The sequence below is a fragment of the Amblyraja radiata genome, chromosome 20 (assembly GCF_010909765.2).
Source record: "Amblyraja radiata isolate CabotCenter1 chromosome 20, sAmbRad1.1.pri, whole genome shotgun sequence".
In the NCBI taxonomy this organism is placed as follows: Eukaryota; Metazoa; Chordata; class Chondrichthyes; order Rajiformes; family Rajidae; genus Amblyraja; species Amblyraja radiata.
This window is the reverse complement of record NC_045975.1, coordinates 34,862,054-34,883,095: the sequence shown is the minus strand read 5'-3', so window position 1 is coordinate 34,883,095 and position 21,042 is coordinate 34,862,054. Positions and strand designations below refer to the sequence as shown.

The window sequence follows — 21,042 nt, the reverse complement described above, 5'->3', positions numbered from 1 at the left end:
AACAAGTCCTCACCACTCTCTCTCAGCCAGCACCACCATCAGTGGTCTCATTCAATCTGTCTTGGTCTCTACCCTATCGTAGATATTCCCCACCATTACTTCCCTGGAATTTAAAGCATGCTTGTTTTAAGGTGATAGATGTGACACATTAGCTCCATCTCTACAGATGCTGCCCGACCTGCTGGGCAGGGCATCTCCAGCATTTTCTGATTTTATTTCAGATTTCCAGCATCTTCAGTTTTCGCCTTCTAAGATGACAACCGATACTGAGTGACGAGGACATTTTTGTTCACAATTCACACAAAACAGTTGGACTGAAAGGAGCGATGAAGCTGACTGAGTGCGTGACTCCAGAGCCAACCCTTCAGTTCAATGGCAATCAGGGGTGGGCAATAAATGCTGGCAAGCCAGCAACTCTCAATGGTACATTGATATGCATTATAACTCCTGTTATAGCACCGATGTAATTTCATGAATTACTGCTCTCTCTCTAATAATTTAATGAATTACAGCCACCTCTGTAACACTCTCTGATATAATTGCATGGATTACATTCTCTCTGTGACACTTTCTGATATAACAGCATGGATTACAGCTTTCTCTGTAACAGGACGTGTTATAACAGCATGAATTACAGCTTGTAGAACTTATAGCTAACAAACAGCACAGAAGAAACTGGTGCATAATTTAAGAGCCCGTGATATCAGAGGAAGGCTGTGAGACCGAATTGAAAACTGGCTGTCTAATAGGGTTTGAATAAATTGGTCCTTTTTCCGACTGAATAACATGCAGAACTGCATATATCAGTTCTTGGCCCACCATTGTTCACTATTTACATTAAGGAACAGTGTGAATGGTTTCCAAATTCACCTTTAATACAAAAATATTCTGAAGGGCATGTTATGATAAGGATGCTGTGATTCCGTATTGGGATATCCTGTTCACTAATGTCGGGTAGAGAGAAGAATCTACTGTCCTTATCCTCTTTGATTTAGATGTGTGGGGTCTATCTTCCAAAATGGCCTCACTTATTCCTTAGCTCAACAAAGCCATAGCTAAAATAAGTTCAATAAGAATAATGTGTAGGAAGGAACTGCAGATGCTGGATAGTCTCAAAATGCTGGGCTAACTCAGCGGGACAGGCAGCATCTCTCGGTAGAAGGGACGGGTGATGTTTCGCTTCTGAAGAAGTACCTCAACCCGAAACATTACCCAATCCTTCTATCTAGAGATGCTGCCTGTCCATCTGAGTTAACCCAACTTTTTGTGTCGATCTACAATAAGAATAAGATGGGACCAACCATCTGGAGAGCAAGACACATCCAACTTGTTGAAGCCAGCTCCGAGGTGAGGATTGACCCCACATTGTTGGAGATGTGTGGTAAATTCCTTATCTGCTGTGCCTCTGCATTGCCCAAGTCCTCCTCATGAAAATCTAACCGTCAAAATTGCCCCACACATTAGTCAAGGAATAGCCTGACACCTCCATGTAAGAATAGATCAAGGCCAATATCTCAAACGTCTTCTTCTTAAGCAATATTTATGTCTATTCCCACTGGCAGGACAGCCTGTGGGGTAGTTGTACACAGGCTGGAACAAATGGTTCTCAGTGTCCTCAGTGTTGTCTGTATAACCATTAAAATATCTGATTGCACCAGGTCAGACACAGGCCTGCTGATAGCCAGCTGTCCTCCCTCAGCTGATGACTCCAGCACACTGAACGCTATTGGAAAGAGACATTGTACACAGCTGTCCCTGTCATGTTATTGGGTGGAGCACGGCAATGCCGGGCTCCAAGAGTGGCTTGGTAGCATCAACGTTGACCGGGTTGTCTGAATGGTGAAGAGTGTTGCTGCCAGACTAATCCTACGGTAAGTACAGAATGACAGAGGAAAACCTTTAGCATCATCAGCGATCTACTTGCTGAAGGTGGACCTGCTGGGACATTGCGGTAGAAGTGACCACAGCACTATCCCTGAGGAGACAAGGTCAGAGCTTTGTACAGAGGACATCCTCAACCATCCAGACCATCGCACAAACCAACCTCCCTTCCATTGACTCCATTTATACCTCACGCTGCCTTGGCAAGGCCAGCAGCATAATCAAGGATGAGTCACACCCTAGGACAGTCTGAAGAAGGGTTTCGGCCCGAAACTTTGACTATTTCCTTCACTCCATAGATGCTGCCACACCCGCTGAGTTTCTCCAGCACTTTTGTCTACCTTAGATTTTCCAGCATCTGCAGAGCCTTCTTAAACAAGAGTCACACCCCGGCCACTCCCTCTCCCATCGGACAAAAGGTATGAAAACGCACACCTCCATACTCAGGGACAGTTTCTTCCTATCAGTTATCATTCAACTGAACCATCCGACCAACAACCAGAGAGCAGTCCTGAACTACGATCTACCTCATTGGAGAACCTCGGACTATCTTTGATCAGAATTTACTGGACTTTATTTTGCACTAAACGTTATTCCCGTTATTCCCTTTATCATGTATCTGTATACTGTGGATGGCTTGCTTGTAATCATGCATTGTCTTTCCGCCGACTGGTTAGCATGCAACAAAGGCTTTGCACTGTACAACAAGCAAAGCTAAACTCAAACTCAAATCCTATAGTATAGTACCAGGCGTGTGGAACAGATCAGTAAGCAGCGCAAGATCTGTCACCTCGAGGCCAGGCGTGTTCCTCACCCTACCGCTACTCTTAAGCCAAGGGATCGACACTGGGGCTGTGCGGGGTGCAGAAGGACACACTGGGAGGTGTATCAGGTGGCCCCAGTACAAGGTGCCATCAGGTCGTACACACAGTTGATGATTCACATGCTGAACAATGGAGCTCTGTGTACAGCAGCTGCACTACGAGTGACTGGTGGCAGGACCATCCCCACCATTGTTCATGGGTGGATGGGGCTGCAGCACATTCACCCTGTGCCCAGCCCATGATCCACTGTGGCTTACTCCTGACAGAACACCGTCACAGAAGACCCCGCAAGCAAATTGTTCATTCCAGGTGATGCCCAGAAACAGCCGAGGACCCAAAACACGTTTGACTGTGCAGCAGGACGTGATCCCAGCACCCGATGAAAATCGAGAAAACTGAACTGAAAAGAAAGCAGAAAATGCTGGCAACACTCAGCATGTCAGCCGGTGTGTGTTTGTGGAGATAGAAACGGTTTACCTTTCAGCTCCAGGACCTTTTTACAGAATTGTGAAAGAGGGTAGCATTAAGTTAGATGGGACAAGAGCAGAATGAAACAATATCCCTGCCCTGATTGCGGGTCCTGGCAGGGGGTAGAAGCGGACTGGGGCACTGCAAGGTTGGAAGCTGTAGCGGGAACAACTCCCACGAGAAGGACTGGGAGACAAGGCGTGAGGGCAAGATTTAATAAAGATTTCCCTGAGAAGGAATTAATTTCACACAATACTTGGTGGGTATTCAGAATGGGCTGCCAGAGGAGGGAGTTGAGGCAGGTACAATAATGGCATTTAAGAGGCTTTTGGATAGGCACGTGGATATGCAAGGAATTGGGGGATATGGATCGTGCAGGCAGATGAGATTAGTTTATCTGAGCAGCATATTTGGCACAGAAATGATGGGCTGAAGGGCCTGATCCAGTGCTGTACTGTTCTACATTCCATTTCAACACAAAATTCCCGTTCTATCCCCATAGCCTTTTGGATGTTGAAATCTATCCATCTCCTTCTTGCTTCCATTCAGTGACTTCGCTTTGATATAGTAGAGGAGTCCTCACATTCAACACCCTCTAATCGAAGACATTTCTACTGAAAACCAATGATAGAGAAGGAGGGGGACAGAGAAGGGCACTGTGGAACTGGGATTTTAGCAATAAAATTGAGAAGCATTTGATTACTGTTGCTGAATCTACAATAAGAATAAAGGGCAGGTTGAATGTGAGAGGTACCTAGAAGGCAAGTTCCAACCTTTTACTTTTAGATGCAAATCAATTTTGTATTCACTTTTACATTATTAATCTTATGGGCCTGTCCCACTAAGGCGCTTTTTCAGGCAACGGCCGGCACAACGAGCATCACACACACACACACACACACACACACACACAGACACACACAGACACACACACACACTCACACGCACACGCACACATACACTCACACACACACATACACACACTCACACACTCACAAGCACATACACACACACACACACACACACACACACACACACACACACACACACACACACACACACACACACACACACACACACACACACACACACCGCTTCCTTCACCAGCCCGTTATGCAGGCGGGGGACAGGGCAAGCGGGGGGAGCGCTGTCTGAGTGAAATTTACATGGTGCAAAGCGAATGTGATACAGACACACACCTCGATGAACAGGAAGGCTGACGCTGTAATTAAGACGGTGAAAGCACAGTGTACGGGAAGGGTCACGCGTCCTTTAAAAGAGGGGTGGGGGGGGGGGGAGAAGGGGGGAGAAGGAGTGGAGGCAACTTTTAAGAAGCTGGAGATACGCGGCATTAACATTACCGGTCGGTTATCCTTGGTTCTGTAAGCTACTGCTTAGGTTTTTTTCCCCCAATGAAATTCACCGGTCAGCACCGGCTACAACCTATGAGAACCTACGACAACCTTCGACCACCTTCAACCACTGTTGAAAAATTTGCGGCGACCATAATGAGGTCCCAGAATGCGGGAACTCCTCAGGACCATGAAGGCGACACCACGGCAACCACCCGCGAACATGTGGCGAACATGTGGCGACTGCATACTCTCCTGCAGTCACCTAAAAAGTCACCTAAGTGGGACAGGCCCATTAGTCCGATCTAAGGTGTTGAGGTCATGGTTTGAAGACACCAAGCACCCAACTAATGCTATATAATATACAAAGAAAGAAGTGAACTTTGAGGAAATGCATCTTTCCTTCCTCTTTGCTTAGACACAGCCCATCTGGACAGAATAAAAAACATAGAGGTTGAAACTGTACACTGTCATCCTTGCCATTCTACATGACCTACTGCAACTAAAAACTAATTATCCTGGACCACCCATTGTGAATCGCTGCAAATTCCTCTCCTGATTAATTGTTACTTGTTGTTCTCAGGAGGAAGTGTTCCTTTGGACAAACGTTTCCACATTCCAAGCAAGACGGTTCTACTAACCACTGTCCTCTATCTCTTTGAAATGTAGTCAACTTTCTGAGCAGACGGGCGATGTTAATGCAACATCTTCCAAGAGTTCAGGATATCCTACACCACAGACGCCGCAGTGTTACCGGACAGTACGGTCATCAGCGTCTGGACAGGTGTGACTCACAAAGCTGAATAGTTGTGAAGTTGTCTGAGGGAGAATAATCAGATTGGAAAGACACCGAGTCTCAGGGTCTGCACGGTGGTCTGCAGCAGTAGATTTGCTGCCTTACAGCGCTAGAGACCCGGTTCGATCCTGACTATGGGTGATTGTCTGTGTGGCGTTTGTACATTCTCCCCGGTCTCCTCCCACATCCTAAAGGCGTACAGGTTGGCTTCGATAAGAATTGTAAATTGTCCCTAGTGTGTAGGATAGTGTGTATGGGGGTTGCTGGGCTGCGCAGACTCGGTGGGCCAAAAGGCCTGTTTCCATGCTGTATCTCTAAAACTAAAAGGTATAAGTCTTTCAGATGGCGACATTGGATATGTTACATTCAGCTGAGAGGGAAACAGGATCTCAGTTTGAGGTGATGATAGACACAAAAAGCGGGAGTATCTCAGCAAGTCAGACATCATCTCTGAAGAAAAGGAATAGGTGATGTTTCGGATCGGGACCCTTCTTCAGACCTTAGTTTTAAAGTCAACACTCCCAATAGTTCACCATCAGATAAGAACAGTTCTTTAGATCAGGGCGGACCTATTGGAGAGGAGACGAGAGAGATCTCACTGAACCAAAGCTAAATGTTGGTACCTTTTCACAACTTCCCAAATAGTGAATAAAATATTTCCTTCAATCTGTGAAAATGGTTGGTAATGTTAACAATCCGCATATGAATCTCCTCCTCATCGTTCCCTATCTCCGGTGGAAATTTCCCCTGCATCTGACATCCCTCTCCCACTCTGGGAACTTCTGATCAATCTCTGTCTTACACTCGCTAGCCGGCTTCCTGCAGTTTATACCAGCCAGGTGCTGAATCAATGCCCCGTCCAACTCACCTTGTTACAACAGTTCACACCCCATGATACGGGCAGGCTCTCAGCGTTCGATGTCCTTCTTGATTGGCTCTGTTGCTATGGCAACACGCGATTATGCCTCTGTAGGAAGCCTTCTTCACACTGAGGGCTGCACAGCATCCGATGCTTCAGAACTGAACTGCAACCAACGAGAGACTGATCGAGCTCCCCAACCTGGAATTCACCGCTTATAATACGGACCAAAAAATCTCCTCACATCGCCCAGATCCCGAAAACCACTTAGGAAACAGCACGGCTCTTGGATAGACAGCTTTTCAGAAAGTTGGGATCAAAGAAAAAATTCTTGGAGCTGCAGCAGATTTTGTTCTGGAGTTTGGCGGGACCCAGTCAGAAGTTCCTTTGCGTTAACCGGGACTTTGATGCAAGGGGAGGAAGGTTTAGATTTATTATTGTCACGTGTATCGAGGTACAGTGAGAAGCTTTGTTTTGCGTTCTGTCCAATCACATCAGATAGTACATAGATGAATATAATGAAGCCAAAAGCAAGTACAATAGGTGGAGCAAAGAGAAAGATAGAGTGAATGGATATAGTTCTCAGCATTGTGGCATTGAAGAGGGCAACATCCCCCCCCCCCCCCCCCCTACAATCTTTCCTGTCAACCTTTTGAACCATAGGGAAGGAGATTACCAGTATTCTCACAGTACCTCTGGACAATCCATGGGACTGAGGGAGAAGGGAGGCTACCTTGTGCCCATTGGAGCCCGTCCATCACGGAGTTAAAGGTTGTGTGAGAGAGCACAGGGAAAAAAACAGAATGAAAAGGGAAAGAAAAACAAATTTCTCGGGATCCTGAAGGGGGGCAGGAGAGCCGCCTTTCTTAACTAAACTGCAGCCACAAACAGCAAACATGAGAAGAGAAGAAAACACAGCCGTTATTGTTCGCTGCCCAGCAGGAACTAAATGGCAGATGGAGTTAAGCCAGGCTGTGGGGAAACGTTGCCTCATCCTCTCTTTGTTCGGCCGCTTGAATGAGACTCAAAGCAGTGCATTGTTGCCCTGTCTTGGCACTGGCTTGGATGGGCACTGAGGCTGGCAATTAATGGACTCGCTCTTCTGAATGAATTATGGTAACGGCAGATCGGCTGGGGAAGTAGGAGCCCCAACTTTCCCAGGAGCTGAAAGGATCCATGTTCTGACTGAGCTACCAACCTCATGTAACAGGCTCTGCACGTGACAGCACTTAGAGGTCAGAGAAAATCTTATAAACTGTGGTGAAGGAACCCTGGTTACCCTGATGAAGAGCTCCTCGGATCTGTTGCCATGGCACCAAGGCTCTCTTTGACTGGATTCAGGTTATTTTGGGGGGGGGGGGGGGGGGGAGAGCGTGAGACTTCCGTCCTCTTAATGTAGCAAGCCATTTCCTGGGATAGATTGATTTAAATAATTACAAGTTTTGGTTACACGATGATGCTGTGGGATGACTTTTATTACTTGAGAGGCTATATAAATGCACATTGTTATTAACTTGGCTTAATTAATCTGTGCCTTCAAGCCATGTAGGTGATGCATCAGATAAGCATCTACCGTTGTTGGAGTTACAGTAAAAGCATTCCACTTTGCTGGGGCTAATATCAGAGGGATATCTGTGAAGTTAAGGAGAGGGCTTCATATGCATGGTACCACTCACAAACTCAAAGCGTCGCAGTCCACATTACAGCCAATTACCTTTGAAATGTTGTCACTATGTTGAAATATTATTACCAGTGTAGATGACATAAAGATAGACACAAAATGCTGGAGAAACTCAGCGGGACAGGCAGCATCTCTGGAGAGAAGGAATGGGTGACGTTTCGGGTCGAGACCCTTCTTCAGACTGATGTAGATGACACATGTTGGTCGGTGTGGGCAAGTTATACTGAAGGGCCTGTTTTCACACTATGACTATATTGTCCATAACTCGCTCAGCAAACTACCACAAACATCACAGAAATAAATGATCAGGTCATCTATTTTCGATATTTTCTACCTTCGATTTTTCCAGCATCTGCAGTTCTTTCCTAAACAGGTCATCTAATTTAGTGATATTCCTTGAAAGGTAGTAATGCCCCTGTCCCACTTAGGAAACCTGAACGGAAACCTCTGGAGACTTTGCGCCCCACCCAAGGTTTCCGTGCGGTTCCTGGAGGTTCCCGGAGGTTTTTGTCAGTCTCTCTACCTGCTTCTACTACCTGCAACCTCCGGCAACCACCTGCAACCTCCGGGAACCGCACGGAAACCTTGTCTTTTAAAATTCACTGGCTGGATTCTCACTGGAGGTGGTTATTGGAGAGAGAGAGCAGACAGCAAAGAGCAACTTGTTCAAGATTTCTGCACCTGCGTATTACAAAGCCCAAGTCAGCAACCCATTGGAGATGTGGAGCTCAATAGTACAGTGGCACGGGTACAATCCTAACATCGGACGCTATCTGTGTGGAGTTTACATGCTCTCCCTGTGACCGCCTGGCTTTCCTCCGTGTGCCATCCCAAAGATGTGCTGGTCCTTAATTTGACCATTGCCTCTGGCTTAGGTGGATGGGTGGGAGAATCAGATGGAGTTGATGGGCATGCAACAGAGAAAATGGTACAGGCAGATAAGTCAGGGAATAGAATCAATGGCTTTGCTCTGAGAGCTGGCATGGACTCTGGGCTGAATAGTCTTCTGCCTCATGAGGAAATATGTTCAAAATGCCATATGAGCTAAGCTGTGGCGCTGGTTATGGCTGCTCAGTCTCACACTGGACATGGTCGGTGCTTCTAGGGTGATCATATCATTTGAGTATCACCAGCCGGCAGCATGAGTATTGATTTCTCTATTTTCAAGTAACCCTTGAATTTCCTCTCTCCCTGCCCCTCTCCCACCCATCATCCTGCTAGTTTCACTGTCCGTATCCCTCTTCCATAGCCAACAATGGACCAGTGTGGGCTCCACCTTTCCAGAGACATCAATGCCGGCTCTGGTTTGTTCTGTACCTTGTCATACCCCTCGTTTCCCTTTCCCCTGACTCTCAGTCTGAAGAAGGGTCTTGACCTGAAACGTCACCTGTTACTTTTCTCCAGAGATGCTGCCTGACTTGTTGAGTTACTCCAGCATTTTGTGTCCATCTTCTATTCCTGAGAACTGTCTGTAAGTGAATTTCTATAGTAACCCATATTAACCATATCACTCCACATATATTTATTATAATCCTCTCATTTCATCACATATTCAATCTAGCTTAATACATAATTTAACATCGGAGTCACGTGAGTGACTACGTGAAGAACCCCGCCAGGACGCATGCGTGTCATATCGCTTTCACGCTTGCGAAACGACAGGCGGGGTGGAGCGTTCACCCGCAGCGGTAAGTTTGAAACCGCGACCTGCAGGTAAGTGACTTACTCTGCGGTAGTTTTTTGTTCCCCGCGCTGTTTTTACACGGGGGGGAAGCTGGACAAAATAGCGTCCACAAGTGCTGCGAGTGAAGCTGGCTGGGGAGGACCGCGAAGTTGCGGGAGCCAGCAGCAGCTGAAGGCACAAGCCCCGTAAGTGGGATCAGCGGTGCCGACTTTTGGTCCCGCGCCGGCCAGAACACCACGGCCGGGCGGGAGACTATTCGAAACGGCAGGAGGCGGGGTGGAACGACGTTCCCCCGTAGTGACAGTTTAAACCTGGACCTGCAGGTAAGTGAAACTGCGGTCTTTATTCTCCCCATACTGTTTCACAGGTGGGGAAACATGGAGAGCTGTGCAAACAACGGCAGGCGGCACAGGAATCACCCGTAAGGGAACAGCTGTGCCCGACTTCGCTCCCGCACCGGTCAGATTAAACACCATGGCTGGGCGGGAGACTATACAGAACGGAGCCGTTGGCTTTGACAAGTCAAAACGGCAGGAGGAGGGGTGGAAAGACGTTCCCCCATAACGGCAAGTTTTAAGCCTGGACCTGCAGGTAAGTGATACTGCGGTCTTTATTGATCCCATACTGTTCTACAGGTGGGGAAACATGCACAAGGCAAAGAAGTCGACCAGAGCTGCGACAAAGCTGGCGGGGGAAGACCGCGGAGTTGCGGACGCCAGCAGCGGCCGGCGGCACAGGAATCACCCGTAAGGGAACAGCTGTGCTCGACTTCGCCCCCGCACCGGCCAGATTAAACACTGCGTCTGGGCGGGAAGGCAAGAAGAAAACCAAAAGAGTCGTTGACTGATGAGTCCGACTTTGAGCAGCCGCGAGCGGCCGGCGACTGTGAGCGCTGGAGCGGTTGGAGCGGCTTATGGAGCAAAAGCTCCAACATGACAGACTCCGGGAGATGGAGTCTAGTCACCGTGGGGATATAAAAAACACCCACAGCAGCACCTTACGTAGGGCTGCACAGTGCATCTCCCTCGTCAGAGGGGAGTACTGGGGGGTCAATTCTGGGCTGACCCTGAAGAGGGGTTTTGACGAACAAAACTACAAGTATGCAGGGGGTGCAGGAAGGCAAAATTTACTGCTCATGGTGTCTAAATACATACAGCCAGACCACGATGAACACCACTGCAAAAATACTTGGGACCAGGAAACTGCATATCCCTGAATGTTCCAGTCGTGGAAATAACATCTGGAAACATGTCGGAGCAGGACTTAGAAAAACCCTGGGACTCATAAAGGCAACAACATTAAGGATCTCCTACAGCCAAAGACAGCACCCTTATGCACCCACCAGCAGAACAAGAGAAGCTGGTGAAAGCTCAAAGGCCGGGCATACAGGACAGCGGTCTTTTAGACCATAGCCCAGACCGGCCTTTGTGGAAGATGCTCAAACCCCCAACCCAAAAACAAACCCAGACACCGGCGCCTCAACCTCCACGAAGACTACACAGAAGAAGCAAACTTCCACTGGTAACAATGGAGGTAGGTGGGTCTGGTCCCTTACAAATTATAGGAAGAGTGGATAATACACATATTGGTGGGAGATTACACTCTTTTGGATACATGGTGTATATCAACTACAGACACTTATATCCTAAGCAGTATCCAGGGATATACCATTGAATTGTGCAAAAGGGGTAATGGGTAAACCCAACACGATTGGCTGGAATTTGTGTCTTATATCTTTACCAAAAACAAAATAGATGGTGACAGTTGCATCATCATAGAATTGACCAAATTGAATACATTGTACTATATATTCAGTACAAAATGGGAACTGGTAACTGCTAAAGAACTGATTTCCAAAGGCTACTCCATGGCTAGCATCGACCTAAAAGATGCTCACTATTCAGTGCCTACACGGACTGATCACAAACGTTATTTAAAAAAAATTCAACTGGATGGGGCAGCTCTGGCAGTATAGAGCTCTACCAAATACATAATCATATGATCATACTAATTGTGAGTATAACTTTGGAGTTGGCCAAACTAGCTGTAACAGCCACCATACAATTGGGTGAAAACTGGGGTTATCATCCATCCAGTTAAATCTAAACTAACGCCTACCAACATAATGGATTATTTGGGGTTCACTATTGACAGCTCACATGTCGGTGACTTTACCAAAGGACAAGGCTACTGTCTTAACTGAGGCCTGCAACAACCCCACTGACATCAGTGAACCGTCTATCAGATTGGTAGCAAGGGTAATTGGCATATAGTGTCTGCCTTTCCAGTCACACAATTTGGACCTTTGTATTACCAAAAATCTACAAAGGGCAAAAATACAAGCACTCAAAGTTAATACTGGTCATTTCGACAGACCAATAAGCCACCAATCAAAGCTTATGGAATTAAAATGGTGGAGGGATAACATTCGGCATTGTTCCAACCCTATCGTTATCAGCAAACCCTTAGTGGTGCTACAAACTGATGCCAGTGCGCTTGGTTGGGGTACTACCAATTCCATCTCCATCTGTGGAGGTAGATGAAATGCACAGGAGGCATCATTATCACAGACAATGGGCATAAACTACCTGGAAATGTGGGGTGCGTTCTATGGCCTAAAGTCATACTGCTCTGGGATAAATCACCAGCATGTTAGACTACAGAGTGACAATCTGACTAATACAATTTGGTAATGGTGTATCCAGAGAAATATTGGAATATCAGCTACTTACCTACCAGGTAACCCAAAATTCAGTGACAGACATCAGGTCACGCAAATTCAATAAAATAAGACTTAATCACCAGTTACCAAACTGTGTTTCTTGGGAACCAGACCCTGGGACAGCAGGGACAGATGCTTTTCACTGCATTGAGGGGGCAATTGTTTATCTATGCATTCCCTCCTTTTCTGCATCATCAGTCGGGTATTACGAAAAATACAACAAGACTCGGCGTCTGTTAATTGGTAGTGCCGATTGGCCTACTTAACCATGGTTCCCTGTGATACTCAACATGGGGTTTAACCATGTATCACCATCCTGAAACAACCAGATTATTGGTTCATCCCGTAACAGGGGAACCCATCCATGTCAAATACAACAGACCTATCAATTTGTAGTCTAAAGAAACCTCTACTGCAACTGGGACTGGCGGACCGAACATTGAACATTATCTCAGCGGGCCACAGACAGTCCACCAAAAAAACTATATCTGGTATACATCAGGAAATGGGAGATATATTGTCACAGAAACAACATCACCTACAGTTCGATGAACATAACGTCTGTTCTGGAATTCCTGGCAGGCCTCCATTATGATGAGGGGCTCAGTTACAGTGCCATTAACTGCGCCAGAAGTGCCCTTTCAACATATCTATGGCGAGGATCAGAGCGTCATTCTGTTGGGACTCACCCCCTGGTAACCAAACTTATGAAGGGAATTTTTAATATCAATCCCCCAAGAACCAGGTACTCTCTAAAATGGGATATGAGTATTGCCCTAACGTTGCTAAGGAATTGGTCTCCAGCAACAGCTCTGTCCCTGTAAAGACTGACGCACAAAACAGTCATGCTGATGGCTTTGGTCACGGCACTAAGGGTACAGTCGTACATAAGTTAAGGCTGGACTATATGACTTCTTCAACAGGAATATAACGTTTCATATTACGAATTAGTCAAACAGAACAGACCGGGATCATCAGGCCTCAAAATAGAATTTAGGGATTACCCTACAGATATCGTCTCTGTATAATAAGACAATTATTGTTATATATGGAGAACACCAAAAACATCTGAGGCTATGAGATGGCACTACTAATCAGCCACAAACAACCCACAAAAAAGTGTCGGTTCAAACTATTTCCAGATGGCTGAAACAGGTTTTAACAACAGCTGGGGTGGATACTAACATATTCAAATCTTATTCCACCAGGGCTGCAGCTACATCGGCAGCTATGGATTGGATGTACCAATGGACCAAATCCTCGAGACAGCAGGATGGATAAGGGGAAAATGTTCCAACTATTCTACCACAAACCATAAACCGGGAACTTTGCAGAGTCAATTTTAAGTTCTGTAATATAATTTCACCCCATAAATAGGGGCTATAATTTGTTGTTAATAATTTATCATGGATTTCAATGTTGGATTCATGTCTAAACATGTTAACACAATTCCTCCCACAGTCAATTAGGCAGATGTGATGCATGGACTCGTTTCCACGGCATGAAATCACAGAGCTTTGAAATCTTCACCTACTCACTTGACTCCGAAATAAAATAGTAAGATTAAACAAGAACTTACCAGTTCGAAGTTTGATCATTATTTTATGAGGAGTACGTTGAGGGAATACTTGCCCTCCGCTCGCACCCTTGATCATATACTCAGCTGGTATTTTCTTCTCTAATCTTACTATGTTCATTCATTACAGTTATCTGTGATTTCACACCGCTGCTTTGAAGAATGACACGCATGCGTCCTGGCGGGGTTCTTCACGTATTCCCTCAACGTACTCATAAAATAATGATCAAACTTCGAACTGGTAAGTTCTCGTTTAATCTTACTATTAAACCGATGTAACATGTAGTGTTTCCAGTTAATAATGAACACCATTAAACATTATTATGGTTATTCTGAAAATTCTATGGAAGAATTTGGTGAAGTTAGATTTCCATAAGTCAGGTCATCTGTAACAAGGGAACTCTTGTACATTTATCTTTTTAATTTTGTTATTTCCAAATGTTTTAATTCAAAAAATTTGTTTTCAATGTTGTTATATATCCCTGATAATCACAAAAGGGCCTGTCCCACTTGGGTGTCATTTGCGCATCATTTACGCGTCAGGCCAGTAGTGACTGTCATGTGAAAATCATCTAGTAGTACGACAGTCGTGCGCCAAGTGCTCGTGAGGACCCTGCTTCTTTTGGGAGCCATTTGCGATGTCGTTCGTACTTTGTCCGATCTCCGTGGCAAGGATTTGCCCAGTGAAAAATCTTCAAAACTACGCGCGCTTTATACCTGGGTGGTCACGTGGTGCGGCGCTCAAATGATGCGCAAATGGCACGCCGATGTCATACGGGTTGCGCATGGTTACGAACGTTGACGCACGGTGATGCATAATAAATTAGCATAGGCAATGTTCGTGCGTCACTGTGCGTAACCATGCTTCACCACGCGCTACACGTACACCATCAGTACGTCAGCGTGTGCAAGGGTTACGTCACGCAGGTGGCCCGCGAGGATTTTGAGCATTCCAAAATCCAGGGGCGCTGCATGTTACCGCGCGTCACTGCATTTGCACCACGCCTCACCACGCGCCATGCGCGCGTCACGAGGTGCCAAACAATTTTTAGGATGTCGCGTAAATGACACGCAAATGACACCGAAGTGGGACAGGCCCTTAACAGTCAGAAAGGCCAACGAGCTATCAAATTACCATCAAGGCAATCCATTCAGCCTCAGGATCCATCACTTGATCTAGGCAACACTCATGGCCTGCTCCACCTTGTGGATATGCCATGGTGGACAAGCCTTCAGCTCAGCAGGTTCTCAATGTACTGCTAGTGAGACCTTGTGATTGTCAGCAAGGCTTGGACTGGGTCAAGCACCATCTGGCCCAGTGCATCTTTTTCTGGAAACCACACTTTATGAAAGGCCATGGAAAGCGTGCAAAAGACATTGCTTAAAATAGCTCCAGGGTTTCAGAACCACAGCTCCAACAGAGGGAAAGGAGATGCAAATCTCAAAGCAGAGAAGGCTTCACAAATCTGATGGAGTGAATGAGAAACATCATCTAGTGCCAGTTGGGTTGGATACCTGGGGATATTACAATACTGTGACAATTGTCTAAATACCCAGAGGTGGTAAGAAGATTGATTTTAGTACAATATGCTCTCAGTAACTGGAAGGACATTCAAGAATATCTTTGAAAAGGGTCCACGGACAAGCTTCATCTTCCTCTCACAGACCAGTGTCACGAGCAGCAGGACTTCACCACTCCCTGTGGACATCTAAGCTTGCTCTTCATTCATCACTCTCCTGCCTTCCTAGTGAGACTGTATATGTGGTAACTTCACGATGATCCCCTGCATCCCTGTTTCTGCAGCAAGCTGTGCTCTCTCGGTCATAGAGAGATACAGCATGGAAACAGGCCCTTCAGCCCATCGAGCTTAAGGTCAACACAGCCCATGATCCACACTGACCATTGATCACCATGTACACTCATCCTACAACAATCCCACATTGCCATTAACCCATCTCACATTCCACCACTCATTTATTCATTAAGAACAACTTATTAACACCCACATTCTCTGGGATGTGGGAGGATACCAGAGCATTCAGAGGAAACAGGCACTCACAGGGTGGGGGAGGGGGGTGTACAAACACCACACAGCCAACACCCAAGTTAGGGATTGGACCTGGGTCTCTGGCACTGTGAGGCATCACCTTTACCAACTATGCACTCTCACTTATGTCTGTCTTTAAGGAAGTTATTACTATGAACATAGAGATATGCCTTGCCTCCAAGCAGGGACCCCAAGTCAGACCCTTGGTGTAGTGTCCGTGATGTTGCATAACCCCGCAGCAGAACAGACAGCAGAAAAACCTCTTTAAAATATGAAGCAAATAAGCTGATGACGCTGGAATTAATTAAACTCATCACTACTCTTGACATACAGCTGACCTCGTGGGCACCACAGATTAATGGTGTGCCATTTAAATATAGCAAAGCCATTAATGTTAAGATGAGGATAATGACAAATGGACTGTGGGCTGAGCCGGTCCGATGTTTACAAGGATTCCGCTTTGATGGTGAGTCTGAGACTGCCAAACTCTTTATCAAAAAATAAATAAAAATAATATGTGCCTGTAAAAAAAACATTTGAGTAAAAATATCCTAAGGTTTAGGGACCAGGAAGTAGCAAAGGGAGGTAATGTAGCCTTAGAGAGAATGTTTTCCGGATCGGACATCGCAAGCTGCTATGTAGGTATTTTGCAAAACGTACCTGAAGCGTCGCTGAAAATCTGTCCCAGCCCGTGTGCGCGATTTTGGCTCCGTTTAGAGGGGGGCGGTTTTAAAACGCGATTTTCCCTAGGCTGTTCAAATCGAAGTTTTTCAGCCTAGTTAATTATTAACGAAAAATCGCTGGAAGATTCCCTCGCTTGAGCTATTATTAGTTTCAAGGGCTTTATTAAATTGTTATAGTAGGTTAAAAATTAACCTCTAAACCCCCGACCGCCGGCAACCGGCCGGATCTCATACAGGGGACAACAGAAGGTAGGCTGTTTATCTTTACATTAAAAAGGGCTTCTTAAGACCCCTTTATACAAAGTTTAATGTTGCGAGTTGCTAATTTTGGGCCCATTATATCCCGCAGTATTTTTCTGGGCATTTGAGGGCACAAATCTACCGCAACGTGAACGTTCTAAACCAGCGCGTTCACAGGATCCCACTAGAAAGCTGATTTAAAAGGACTTTAATTTACAGCAATTGAACACTAAATTCCTTCCATTTGGCCTATAAATTAATGTAAATGAGATTTAAAAATCATGTTTTACTGTGAATTATTTGTGAATATTATTTGGACACTTAGGCTATTTAAAAATGTTAATCATTTATTAAGAAATGGATAGATGTTTAGATCTAGTAATTGAAGTTTGGAATTAGCTACAATTGGGTAACTAACTAATTATATGCTTTAATTTCAGGTCATCCAAGTAAGATTATTTTATATTTGTTTCAGAATGCTTCAATCTATGATAACTGAAAATGTCATTCACTTCTCTTAATTTTTAAGAAAGTTATGGGCTTTTGACTCCACGATCACAGCTTTTTTGTTATGTCCATAGAAAATCAATAGGGAACAAGATGCTAATTTCCAAGTATGAAAATGGCCATAACTTTTTAAATACTTGAGATATGAAAGTGAATTAGGTGTCAAATTAAACTTCTTTTTTGCTTTATCTGATGGGATAAATTGCAGACTTGATTTTTTAAATCTCAAAATTTTGTAACATTGCTATGCTATGACATATTGTAGAAATCTCGACCCGAAATAAGACTCACAGACTCGTCACATTAACCCCCACCAGCAGTATGCTTTGTTTTACTTGCCGTAAGAGGTGAGCACGTCAATCAAGGGCTGAGGTCACAACTCCAATGATCATTGGATCGTAATGCACGGGTATTTAAACAAGGAAGTAAGCAAGTCTTAACATGGTGTGGAAAATTGTCGAGCCAAGCGGTTAGTTCTGCAATGTGGACCTGCAGAATACCACAGAAATATTGTAGTAATATCTTGTGAAAGAGATATAGTGATTAACTGTCAACATGACTAAGCTGTGCATTTACTGCTGAGATAAGCAGATGTATAACTTTTGTGACAAGTATCCCAGCCTGCAATTTGGCCATTGCCATGATCCTCATCTACAATATGAAAATTCTTCTGTTAGGCTTCCCACAAGGAGTTGTTTGCCCTGGTGACCCACCCAATATATTGTACATCCCTCGATCAATATCTATTTGATCATCTGGTCATTCGGTTTGCCACTGGGTGAGCCTGCGGAGTGCAAACTGGCTATTTTGCAACAGTGAATATTCCTCTTAAAGATTTCATGGCCGGTCTGGAGTGTTATGAAATGCTCAACTCTCATTTAAAAAGGCTTTTATAAAGAGGAAGTAGAGTTTATGTTTTTTAGGGAAGTGGGTATTGTTGGCAAGAGCAGCCTTTAATGCCAATATCTCTCTGAGAAGATAGGGAAGAATAGCCGGCACAATGGCACAACTGTAGAGTTGCTGCCTTACAGCACCAGAAACCCTGGTTCGATCCCAAATATGGCTGCTGTCTGCACGGAGTATGTACGTGTGGAAGAAAATATTAATATCCTTTCTTACTTCATTTTCATTGGAATTGAACAAGGTAACAAAAGGGTGTTTGGATGTGACAATTGGGATCTCTCGTTGACCAGGTGTAGAGGAGGTTTGTGGGAATCGGCAAAGTAAGATTAGATGTATTACCTCTGGTCTAGGAATGTGTTGAAGGGTGGATGGTAAATGTAAACATGAAATAGTGGATGGAGATAAGGAAGCTTGTTTCTCTCAGCAGTGTGTTACAGTAGACCACCCACGCCCCCTACTGCTAGCAGCGTAGATACGTTGCAGTAAATGGGGGGCTTATGATTGGCTCGGAGAGGGGATGGTGACGCGGTCTGTCTAAAAGGTGAGATAGAATAATTTCAAGATGCCCTTGTATTGTGTTTGATGTATCAATCATCTCATGTTGAATAAGATTGACATAAACAAAAAGTATGTTATGACTAATTAAATAACTGGTACCGATGTAGAAGATAGATTATTAGCAGGATAAGCGGTGGTCACGCCACACCAAGTGTTGGAGGTATATGCTTTACCATCCGGAATGTCTGCTCAGGCAGCTGAGCCGTATGCCCCGACTCGTGCCTGCATATTGGCAAAAGATAAAAGTGTTAATATCTACACCGATTCTCGCTATGGGTTTGGGGTTGTACATGACTTTGGGCAGTTATGGAAAAGTAAAAGTTCATCACATCAACAGGAAAGACTATTAAACATGATAAACTGGTCTTAAATTTACTGGATGCCATCAAATTTCTACTGCAAATCGCATCGGATGATGATGTATCAAAGGGAAACAAATCAGCTGATTATGTAGCCAAACAGATTGCCAACAGGCAAACCCCGTAATTACAAGTGGTTAAAATTAAGTCTGCAGCACAAAGAAAGCTCCCGTTAGCATTGAAGTAGCCCAGTTACAGGATGCCCAAAGCCTAGCATCACTTCAGGAAAACAATTCCTGGAGCAAAGCAGGGTGTTATCAAGACCCCATTATCTGGGTCCACCCTGATGGTCAGGTAGTTTTCCCCAGGAGCCTATTTTTATCCCAGTCTCGCCTAGCTCATGGACAGGCTCACATGGAAAAAGAGGGGATGGCACACACATTGTCCCAGCAATGGTATGCACCAGGTATAACAGTCATAATTGATAAAGTTGCAAGAATATGACTGGTGTGTCAACAAAATAATAGGGGGAAGACGCCTGCAAAATTTGATTATTTACCACAACCTGAATTGTCTTTTAAGAATTTGCAAATTGAATTTGTACATATGCCCGCAGCAAAGGGTTTTAAGTACATTCTGGTCATAGTTGATATGTTCTCCAGATGTGTGGAAGCACACCCCACTAGGGGGGATGATGCAAGGACAGTAGGCAATATTTTTATGAAAGAAATAATACCTAGATTCGGGATACCCATGGGAATAAACAGTGATAGAGGAACTCATTTCACCAGTAAATTAGTTCAGAACTTGTCGAAAGCTCTTGGGTTCCAGTGAAAATGACACATACCATATTAACCCCAGTCCGCAGAGATGGTAGAAAGAGTAAATGGGGAAATAAAAGCTACTTTGGCAAAGTATGCCAGCAAAATAGGTTGTTGTGGCCAGACGCCATCCCGTGATGTAACATCTCACGAGATATTGATGGGGCGACCTATGACAACAGGAACCCGACACCCGATGACTCCTGAGAAGGTAGCCCTGATATGGAATTATGAAAAATCCTTAAGATATGCTCAAGCCATGTGTGAAACAGTTGGTAAAATCTGTGAGAAAGTTAAGCAGGGGCAGGTCCCTCCCGCAAAAGGAAATATGCTGGAGATCAGGTTTATGTGCGAGCAATGTACAAAGATTCTTTGGTGCTGCTAACAATGTGAATGGCAGTCAAATAAAAGAAAACCCCAACATGCTACCAGATGTAATCTGCATCACTCAGGTGGAATCCTCGAGGAGAAGGAAACGCAAGAACCGTAAAATGTTATAGTGATAAGATGATGCTAAAAAAGTGTCAAAATGTAGACATATTCTCTATTAACTATCTTTGTAGTAGTAAATACTTTTGAACATATTAGCATTATATGGGATCATAGAGGATATGAGGGTGAAGAGAGGTATTTAGATAGTTATGAGAAACAGGATGGTCAAAGTTGGAATATGAATTTCAACTAACAACTTTAACACAGAACACAGTGAACTCACTGCTGAAAGGAAAACAAGCTTCCTTATCTGAGTGGAATGATTAGGATGTTGGGTTTGTGCCCAGATCCCTAGGCATGCTGAAGGAGGTATCACTTTGTGAGCTCAAGGACGGGTTCCAACCAAATTATAATTGGACACATATGCCTCCATTTTTGCAACTGATTAATGAGAGAAAATATTAAAATCCTTTCTTACTATAATATGTGTTGATCACAAAGATCAACAAGGAGGGAACTATGGAAGAAAAAATGAATATCCTTTCTTACTTAATTTTGATTGGAATTGATCAAGGTAACAAAAGGGTGTTTTGAAGTGACAATTGGCATCTCTCGTTGACCAGGTATAGAAGAGGTTCATGGGAATCGGAAAGGTAAGATTTGACGCATTACCTCGTGTCTAGATATGTGTTGAAGGGTGGATGGTAA

General features: G+C 44.7%; 1 protein-coding gene across 4 annotated transcripts in view; it reads right to left on the bottom strand.

Moving 5' to 3' along the window:
* slc1a2 (solute carrier family 1 member 2) overlaps window positions 1-21,042 on the bottom strand; it is a 105,176-nt gene that overhangs the window by 50,819 nt on the left and 33,315 nt on the right. For 2 of the 4 annotated variants that reach the window (XM_033039255.1, XM_033039254.1), the window contains exon 1: window positions 6,190-6,610. The exons of the other annotated variants lie outside the window; for them this stretch is intronic. The gene's annotated coding sequence lies outside the window, so the exon portion shown is untranslated. Of the gene's footprint in view, window positions 1-6,189; window positions 6,611-21,042 lie in introns of those variants that run through there. 4 annotated transcript variants of the gene reach the window in all.